The sequence below is a fragment of the Scleropages formosus genome, unplaced genomic scaffold (assembly GCF_900964775.1).
Source record: "Scleropages formosus unplaced genomic scaffold, fSclFor1.1, whole genome shotgun sequence".
Taxonomy (NCBI): Eukaryota; Metazoa; Chordata; class Actinopteri; order Osteoglossiformes; family Osteoglossidae; genus Scleropages; species Scleropages formosus.
In genome coordinates this window covers 39,313-48,613 of record NW_021641024.1, presented here as the reverse complement: position 1 = coordinate 48,613, position 9,301 = coordinate 39,313, and the positions used below count along the sequence as shown (strand labels likewise).

At 42.7% G+C, this 9,301-nt stretch overlaps 1 pseudogene; it reads left to right on the top strand.

Moving 5' to 3' along the window:
• The first annotated feature begins 2,330 nt into the window (after positions 1 to 2,330).
• LOC114909671 (amyloid beta A4 precursor protein-binding family B member 1-interacting protein-like) lies at positions 2,331 to 8,564 on the top strand (annotated as a pseudogene).
• Positions 8,565 to 9,301: the final 737 nt, after the last annotated feature.

Here is a 9,301-nt window from a genome sequence, read left to right as displayed (position 1 = left end):
GTCAATCTGTCGATGCTATATGGGGAGAGAGTTCCCCCACAATGTTGAAAGGGATGTGTACATTTTCAGTGTGACTGAGTTCATCCGTTAGGCTGCTGCTCCTCTTTTCTCCAGTTTGACACATAATCACTGTCATTTTCAGAAAATCCATTCTTTTCATGAGCTCTCTAAAGTAGGATAGCCTCAGTCTGTTAATGAGTTAGTGCTTCAAATGAGATTTCCAGGCTGATTTGATCCTATATCCATGTGTTCATGAATAATGCTTTCAGCTTCCAGACCTCTGCAGCCTGTGAATTACTAGTGTGAACTGCAAGACAATTATCTGAATAAGATAATTCAGAGACTTGTTTAGATTTCACAATCACTTTTGTGGACAGGATCCTCTTGAATGAAGCATGATAGGATCATATCAAATGTTTCTGCAAGAACCCAATGCCAGGTGGCTATTTTACAACAATAGTGAGATAGTGAGGCCTACTCTGTTGCCATGGTTTCCACCACAAGTCTGTGACCACTGTTGCACACTGCTGAGGGAAACAGTGACTAATGTAATTCCACTCTGTACATTGTGTGAGCTGTTGGGAACTACTTCTATTTCATTTTTCTGCCATATAGCTGAACCTGAGATCCAACTGCCTTTACGGTTGTCTGGTACTACTCTTCGGACTGAGTGGTGCCACACTCGTAGTTAACCAACACCCCGTGGCCGAATACGAAGATGAACGTCAGCTCCATGACTCTTGTGAAAGAAAGAGCAAAGCAAACAGTATACACTTTGAAGGGCTCTAGTCTTCCTGCATGACATAAATAGCATTTTAAAACTAAGGAAAACAATTCAAAAAAGCGGAAAACTGCTGCCTTTCTTCTATTCTGTACTTTTTACTGTGACACACATCTGCACAGGTTGAAGAAATAATATTCAAACAATCAGCATCAATAGATAAAAAGAGTATGAAATTAACAAGCCAAAGACAAAACACAAATCAGCGAAACAACCAGCCGTAACAGACAGCTGTGGCTCACCACTACGATTAGTCCATTCCCGGAAATTCGCTGATGACACATTAATGTCTTGACCGCACAAAAGAACATTAGTGTTATCAGACCCACATTCTGGACAGACTGCACACAACTTTGCGCATCTATTTGTTTCACCTTAGCGTGGAAATCATTTTCGTTGGCTAGCCATGCCGAAGCCTAACTGGAGAAAGACAATGCACTAATGTCTGAACAGCATTCATACGAAGGTCAGATATTTTCTCACACTGTGGCTCTGTCTAGATATTGACTAGAGGTGCACTACTACAGTGGGTTAATACCTTTGTGCACAAACACCTTGAATGTGTAACCACTTACATTTACTTAGCAGAGGCTTTTCTCCAAAGTGACTTCCGATGAACTCTATGTAGTGTTATGAGCCCACACACCTTATTCACCAAGGTGACTTACACTGCTAGATACACTACTTACACTGGGTCACTCGTCCACACACCAGTGGAAAACACTCTCGCTGTGACTCACACAATGTGGGTGAACCTGAACAGCATGTCTTTGGACTGTGGGAGGAAATCCACGCAGACACGGGGAGAACATGCAAACTCCACACAGACTGAGCAGGGATGGAACCCCATGCTCCCGCACCACCCAGGTGCTGTGAGACAGCAGTGCTACTCGCCATGCCACCACGCATCCCACTTCTTGTCATTAAAAGAATGCCTGTATTTCAATGAATTACAAGAGTCAGCATCTGCTCATTTGTTTTCCTGTGCATGTATTTAAAAAAAAAAAAAAAAAAAAAAAACAGGAAAAAGAAAACCTTTTTGAAATTGCTTGAGGAGCAGAAACAACAATGGCAATGGCTGCAAAGACCAGAACAGCAAAAAAGAGGAACCAGGCTAAAAGAAGTTCTGGTGAAGTGAAGTTGCCCAAGAGGTTAGGGGTCATGGGCCACTGTGCTGGGGTTTCTAAAAACTGTCAGAAGTTAAAGCGAGATCCACAGTTATGGCATCGCGAAGAGATAATGACCCACTAGGGTTTAGATGAGAGAAAGGTATGGGGGTGTAGACATACATTTTGGAGGGATGACAATCTCCACTTCATTCAAACTGGATGTGCACCAAAGCTCTGTCACTGCACAACTTTTTAATGACAGTCTTTTGTGGAAGACTCAAGATGACTGAGGGTTATTGTCAGTCTTAAGATTGAGGTTAATAATTGTGCTGAGCATGAGGGATAGCTCTCATCTGAAACTGGTACGAAAGAGTAAGATTTATCTCTATTACATGATGAATGTTAATGTCACGGCAGCTGGTGACTACCAGAAACAAAATGCAGTACGCTGAGCATTGTTTCCTTTCCAGATGGATGAAATAGATGCCATGTTCTCTAATCTCCTGGGGGAGATGGACCTCTTAACACAAGTAAGTCCTTAAATTACACGTTGGTTCCTTCACAGTCTTTAAGATGTTTCTTCATAGTGTTTTATGTTTCAAAAGTCAATACACCTAACAAGACCAAACTAGCATTAGATCAATACTAGGAAGAGATCATTCAACAAAGATCACCTCTCTATGGTATCAGGCCATGTTTGGTTTAGGATTGGATTAACAATAACATTGAAATCTGTACAACTTTACATAGAGCTAATATAATGGTGTGTTGTCTATCTCTGCAAGTAGCATTTTGAGCTTGAGGTTGAGAGTTCATTCTTTTGTTTTTGACATGTACAGAGTTTAGAGGTGGAATCCATCACTCCAGCAAGTGCACCCAGCATGGAAAGTTTAGAAAGAGAGGAAAACTTTTTGTTCAACAATCTGAATGGTAAAACAAAAGGGTCCTTCTTGACAATTGTACTTCTTACTACTTCTTAACAATTTTTCGAGATCTCTTTAACTGGTTTGCTGCAATTGCTTTAATAATTTTGTATTGAATGTCTCATAATCTGTTAAATGTGTTTTTAACGATCACAACTGGAAAAATCTATAGTGTAAATCACACATGGATTGCATCAGTAACCATAACAACACTTTTGTTGAAAACTGATTGAAGGTATTTTGACAGCATTTAGGCCAATGTTCACTGATTTAAGTGTCTCTGCTTCTGTAAGCATCCCTTAATGAGCTGGAGGACAAAGACTTGGATGCGCTAATGTCAGAGCTCGCAGGCGATATTGATGAGATCCCTGCCCACTTGCCACCCACCCCCGCAGGAATTTACCAGGAGTCCAAGCCCAACACCCTTAAACAGCAAAGTCACCGATGCCATTCCTCCCACTCTCACACCTCAGGCACAATCCCTGCCTCCTGCACAACCTTCCAAACCGATGTCACAGGTATTCTCTTTATGAAATCAGCACAAATTGTCTTGATGACCCTCTTATACACCCTTCATACTTGCATTCCCACTCCCTTTTATTGCCCCGATTGATTGTTTATTCTTTGCTTCACACTTCTGCTTCATTCATCTCAGGAAGATCTGGAAGCTCAGGCTAAAGCTGACAAAATCAAGCTCGCTTTGGAAAAGCTGAAGGAGGCCAAAGTGAAGAAGGTAATGTGATGTGGTACATGACTCAGAATAAAGGAAATGTAGCAATGGGCTCTTTTCATCCTGTTAAACCCTACACAGCCTGCTGCTGTGGGCATGATATGACTCGTGTCCTCCATGCTTCTAATAGCTGGTTGTCAAGGTGCTCATGAACGATGGCAGCTCCCAAAACCCTCATGGTGGATGAGCGGCAGACGGTCCGTGATGTGCTGGACAGTCTCTTTGAAAAGACGTACTGCGATAGTAATGTGGATTGGTGCCTCTACGAAAGCAACCCCAGCCTGCAGATTGGTGAGTCCTGTAGGTCAGAGTGCTGTGGAAAACCAGAGACTTAATATTCATTCATTCAGCTGGCACTTTTCTCTAAAGCAACTTACAATTATTCACCTATTTATATATCCTGGGTAATTTTACAGGAGCAATTTAAGGTAAGTACTTTGCTCAAGAGTACTACAGCTGAAGAGTGAGATTCAAAACTGCAACCGTTGGGTCCAAAAGCAGCGGCTCTAACCATTATGCTATCAGCTTCCCAGATAAGCGTAACATTCAAGCCAAGCAATATGATGCTTTTTCTCCTGACAGAGCGGATACTGGAAGATCACGAATTTCTCGTGGAGCCTCTGTCCGCATGGACACGAGACAGTGAAAACAAAATTCAGTTCCTTGAGAGAAAGGACAAGTATGCAGTTTTCAAAAACCCTGAGGTATAAACTTTTTTAAAGTAAGAGAATGAAAAGATGTTGTATTTGTTCAAATTTTGCTGTAAGCACTCATGCAAAGAAAAAAAAACACTCTAACGGAAGAACAAATATAGAATTGTCCAGAGACGTGTAACTGTGGCTGTTTCAAACCTTACAGCGATAGATGAAAGCAGAGTGTTAAGCTCTCATGCTCTTCACTTCTGCTTGAACCCTCACAGACCTTCTACCTTTGGAAGAAGGACAAGGACTTTTTGCAGAATGTGAGAGAAAAAGACAAAGAAAACCTTATTGAAGTGAGTTTCACACACATGCAAACAGGCAATCATGAGTTATTTCAATAGAATGACTTCACAATGCTTGTAGTCAAGTCCGATACTTTTATTGTATCGTCGATGGTCAAAGACATTGAGTGACAGCCAGCTGAAGGCACAAAATAAGTATCAAGAATTTTTATCATGACTCATTCAGCGTTCCTACCTATTTGGCACCTTTAACCCAGGAGAACTTCTGTGGGGCCTCAGTCATTGTTCCTGACCTTGAGGGAATCCTGTATCTGAAAGAAGATGGAAAGAAGTCCTGGAGACGGCGCTACTTCTTCTCCGAGCATCGGGGATTTATTATGTCCCCAAAGGCAAGACCAAGGTGACTAAACTTGCAAAATTCTTTGAAAGGAAAAGGTTTTACATGGCCTTCCAGGATCACTTGTCTGTTATTTTTTTTTATATTGTACGGTTTAAGTAATTTAATATTCTTTAACAGACATCAAGAGACCTGGCGAACTTCATACAGTTTGACAACGTGAACATCTACATGGTATAGATTATAAAAACAAGTTCAAGGCACCGACGGACTTCTGCTTTATCCTCAAGGTACATCACAGACCCCTCACACTCTGTTACCACTAGCATTAAATATACACATATGAATGTCCTCGGCATTCATATTGTTAGTGCCACTTGATGTATTCAAATAAGCTTAAAGCTCCTTGGCCACTGGGTGCTCCATCTGACAAATCCCACATGCTCATTCATTATTGGTTTGGGCTGTTCATTACATAGACATTTCAATCCTAATTTACCCAGGGCAGCAGGTGATGTTGTGGTTGAACAACACACAAATTTAGGGCACCTACCTCATGCTGTGTGATCACTCTTCATCTATTGCAACTCACTGGCACCCTCTTCCATGACTCACTAAAGCGCCTGTACTTGAGTCACATCAATGTGACCATCAATGCAGCTCTTCAAGACTGTGCAGAACTATAATTACCAAGCTGTGGAGACATCAGGCTTCACCATTGTGGTGCATCAGTCTCACCTGCCCAACCTGGCATTGCTACAACTTTGCAAAGTATAGTAAAGTCATCAGTTACTCAACTCATCCCCCCAAGCAACAGTTTTGACTTCACACAACCTCCTGGTTATCAGATACTGTGGAGAGCTACACTGGGCAGTTTCATTGGACTTTTACATATAACTAGCTACATCCATCTGTGCTCTGTTGAGCATTTTGACCCAAGAGATTTCCTTATGAATTTCAGGAAGTAGATACAGTTGACTATAAACTGCAGGATTACTGTATATTTAGTTTAATAAGAGAGCAAATAAGGGAGCAAATTCAGTGGTCCAAGGACAACATCCACTCTGAAAAGAAGCTGAAAAGATAGCAAAGATTTTAACTCAGATTTTAAGTCAACTTTTTTTATCCAAGAAATGTATAACCTTCAGGTAAAATAATGATTGAACACACACACACACACACACCACACACACACACACACATTTTCAGAACCGCTTGTCCCATATGGGGTCACGGGGAACCGGAGCCTACCCGGTAACACAGGGCGTAAGGCCGGAGGGGAGGGGACACACCCAGGACGGGATGCCAGTCCGTCGCAAGGCACCCCAAGCGGGACTTGAACCCCAGACCCACCGGAGAGCAGAACTGTGGTCCAACCCACTGCGCCACCACGCCCCCCTGATTGAACACATCCTTCCAAATACTTTATAGTACCCTAGAGGTTTTCTTTACTGCAGTTTCTGCAGCGCTGCTTCATTGTCAACAATGGACTAATGAATATTTGTCAGATATTTTTGAGATGTGAAACTGACTCTGTTCTTCTTGAAAAATGCTTATATTAACAGCTCTGGGAAATTAAATGTTGAGGCCCTTTCAGTAAAAATGAGCTTCCTTGTTTCTGTGACCACATCTTTGCAGAAGTTGAGCAGTAAAGGCTATAACGGTAAAAAATTGGGATTTTTGCCTTAGCAGTCTTGTCCCCCACACTGCCATCTCATGGTGCAAAAGGGATGACTATGGGTAGGACTCAGTCCTTGAATCAGATCCCATCTACTAAAGAACAGATACTAAACCCTGAACATTCTTAATCTACTCAACCTCAACCCTTCAATTAGGAATTTAAAACTGTTTTTACCCTTTTATCCATTTTGGTTCAGCATCCACAGCTCCAGAAGGAGTCCCAGTACATCAAGTACCTCTGCTGCGATGATGAGGCGACGATGGCCCTCTGGGTAACCTCAATTCGGGTTGCAAAGGTATTCGAACATCCCAAATTTGTATCAGAAGCAAATGCGAGGAATGACACAAACTTGACACCACGTGGCTGAGCTCTATGTCCAGCTTGTGTGGTATGAAGCGTGTGTTGGGTTTCTCGTTCTCAGTACGGAGTGACTCTTTATAACAACTACATGACTGCCTTGAAAAGAAGCACTGCCTTGTCTAGCTGCTGGACAAACCGGGTGTCTGGCTCCAATACGTCAGTGTCATCCACTGCCCTCAAAGTGAGAATCCACCCCTTACTGACAAAAATGCCAAGCTAAATTACCAACATTTAGGAAGTGTGCTATAATGTGGTTATAACTAACTAATGTGCTATCCCCTCCTCAGCCGCATCCCAAGGTGAAACTGCTCCAAAGGCCAATGGCCACACCCCTCGGGCTCCTTCCCAAGCCACACCCCCAAAACCGGCCATCTCAAAATTTCCCTAAACAGTGTGAAATCAAGGTACGCGTGTGATTCTTTCATGTACTCAAATCAGTTCAAAGGGTTTGAGACAGATATGTTACAGCAGGTCTCCTCAGGGGTAGGATGTTGTGCAGCTTAGCAGGAGGTGTAGTGATTAGAGCTGCTGCCTTCTGCTCAAAGGATCTGGGTTTGAATCCAACTTCGAGCTGTTGCAGCCCTAATCGAGGTACTTATTCTGAAGTGACAGTAAAAATTACCCTGCTCTATAAATGGGTAAATCAGTGTAAGTAGCTTGACACCATCAGTCACTTTGGAGAAAAGCTTTCCAATCAAAAACTTGCATTAGATTGGGCTGTAATCTTTTGCTGATGTACGGTCACCACTAGAACACAACAGTGAAATATAGCCATGTGGATGTTACCAGCAGCCACCCCCCCCGCAGCCTTCTTTACTGTTCCCCACAATTCCTGCACCTGTGAGCCAGGGAGTGTGTGTCAATAGCAGCAGTACTACATCTCTGGCTGTGGTTGGCTGAGATCCTAGAGCATCAGAGTGTGAGCAAGCGGTCCATTGTTGTTGCCACGGCAGCCGGCGGCGCTGAGCGAGGCATGTGGTGTGGCCAACCTTGTGTGCAAACATGGGCAACCTCACAGCTGTCAGCGAAACACCGAGCAGCTGCCGCAGTGTCCGTGTTCCCAGAAACAATCTTTCCAAAATGTCATTTCAGTTCAAGTAGAAAAAATCTTACTTTTAGGAATGAGAAAAGGACACTGTGACGAAAGCTAATAATAATTCTCACCGTTTCCGCAGGTTAACAATGGCGGATCCTGCCTGCCACCCCCTTCAACCACAGATGAAATCCTGCCACCTCCACCACCTGATCCCTTCCTGCCCCCACCACCACCTGATCCCTTCTTGCCCCCACCACCACCTGATCCCACCCTACCCCCACCACCACCAGAACCCACACTGCCTCCCCCACTGCCATCCCCCACCAAGTCTCACCCTTCTGTCCAGCCACTGAAACTGCCCCCACCTTCAACAGTTGAGGACAGATGGCTGCCACCTCCTCCAGACGACTTCCTGGAACCACCCCCTGACTTCATCCCGCCTCCACCTCCAGCACACATGAAGGCCCCCCGTTCTCCGGGAACGAATCCTGTCCCGGGACAGAAAAAAGTGGCTCCTCCCCCGCCAAAGAGGACCACACCTGTGGCTACAGCACCTACTGATGGAGATATGATGTCAGAACTCATGAAGGCCATGCAGAAGAAAAGCAGGCCAGTGATGTCTAGACAGAGCAACAGCCACACCGTTGGCTTAATAACTTATTGATAGTGAAATAATGAATAGAAAATAGTAGAGTTTCTCCAATCTTGGAGGACTGCATCAAACAGGGGGAAAAACAAGAAAAAAAAAAAAAAAACTGGTAAAGAGCTTGAAGCAGGAAATGGTGGCGTCAGACACGATGAATGCGTTCACACTTCCCCCCATGAATCAGAAATGACAACTTCAAATGTATCGTTTTAACTCATGTTGGAATTTAGAATGGGGACTGCTTGTACATAATGTATAAACTAAAAATTTGATTAAAAATTAAATAAAAAAAAAAACTGTCACAATCAAGAGGCTATGTGACCATTTCAGAGTATTCTTGACCATGGTAACATTATTTCTGTATTGATAACCACACGGAGGTCTGCATTACAATGCTTTACATAAATACTTCATACTTCATATTCAATAAATAAAAAATTCTAATTTTACTACAGTTATATTGCTTTAAACAGTTTAAATAATCCTTTTGATGTTTGGGAAAAACCTTTTTTTAAATAAAGACAGTAATATTGAATGTAACTTTTTTTACCCTGCAGTGCACATTACATTGGAAAAGTGTCTACAAAATTAATAAATGCATCTGCAATGTTTAAAACATTCATATAACTGCAACAATGGACAATGCTCAGAGTTCTCAAGAAGTGAAAGTTTTAAAATTCCCCAAAGTTATTTTCAGTAAAACTTATCCTTTCCCATTTCAATCACCGCTGCATCATTTCATATATAGAGGCGAA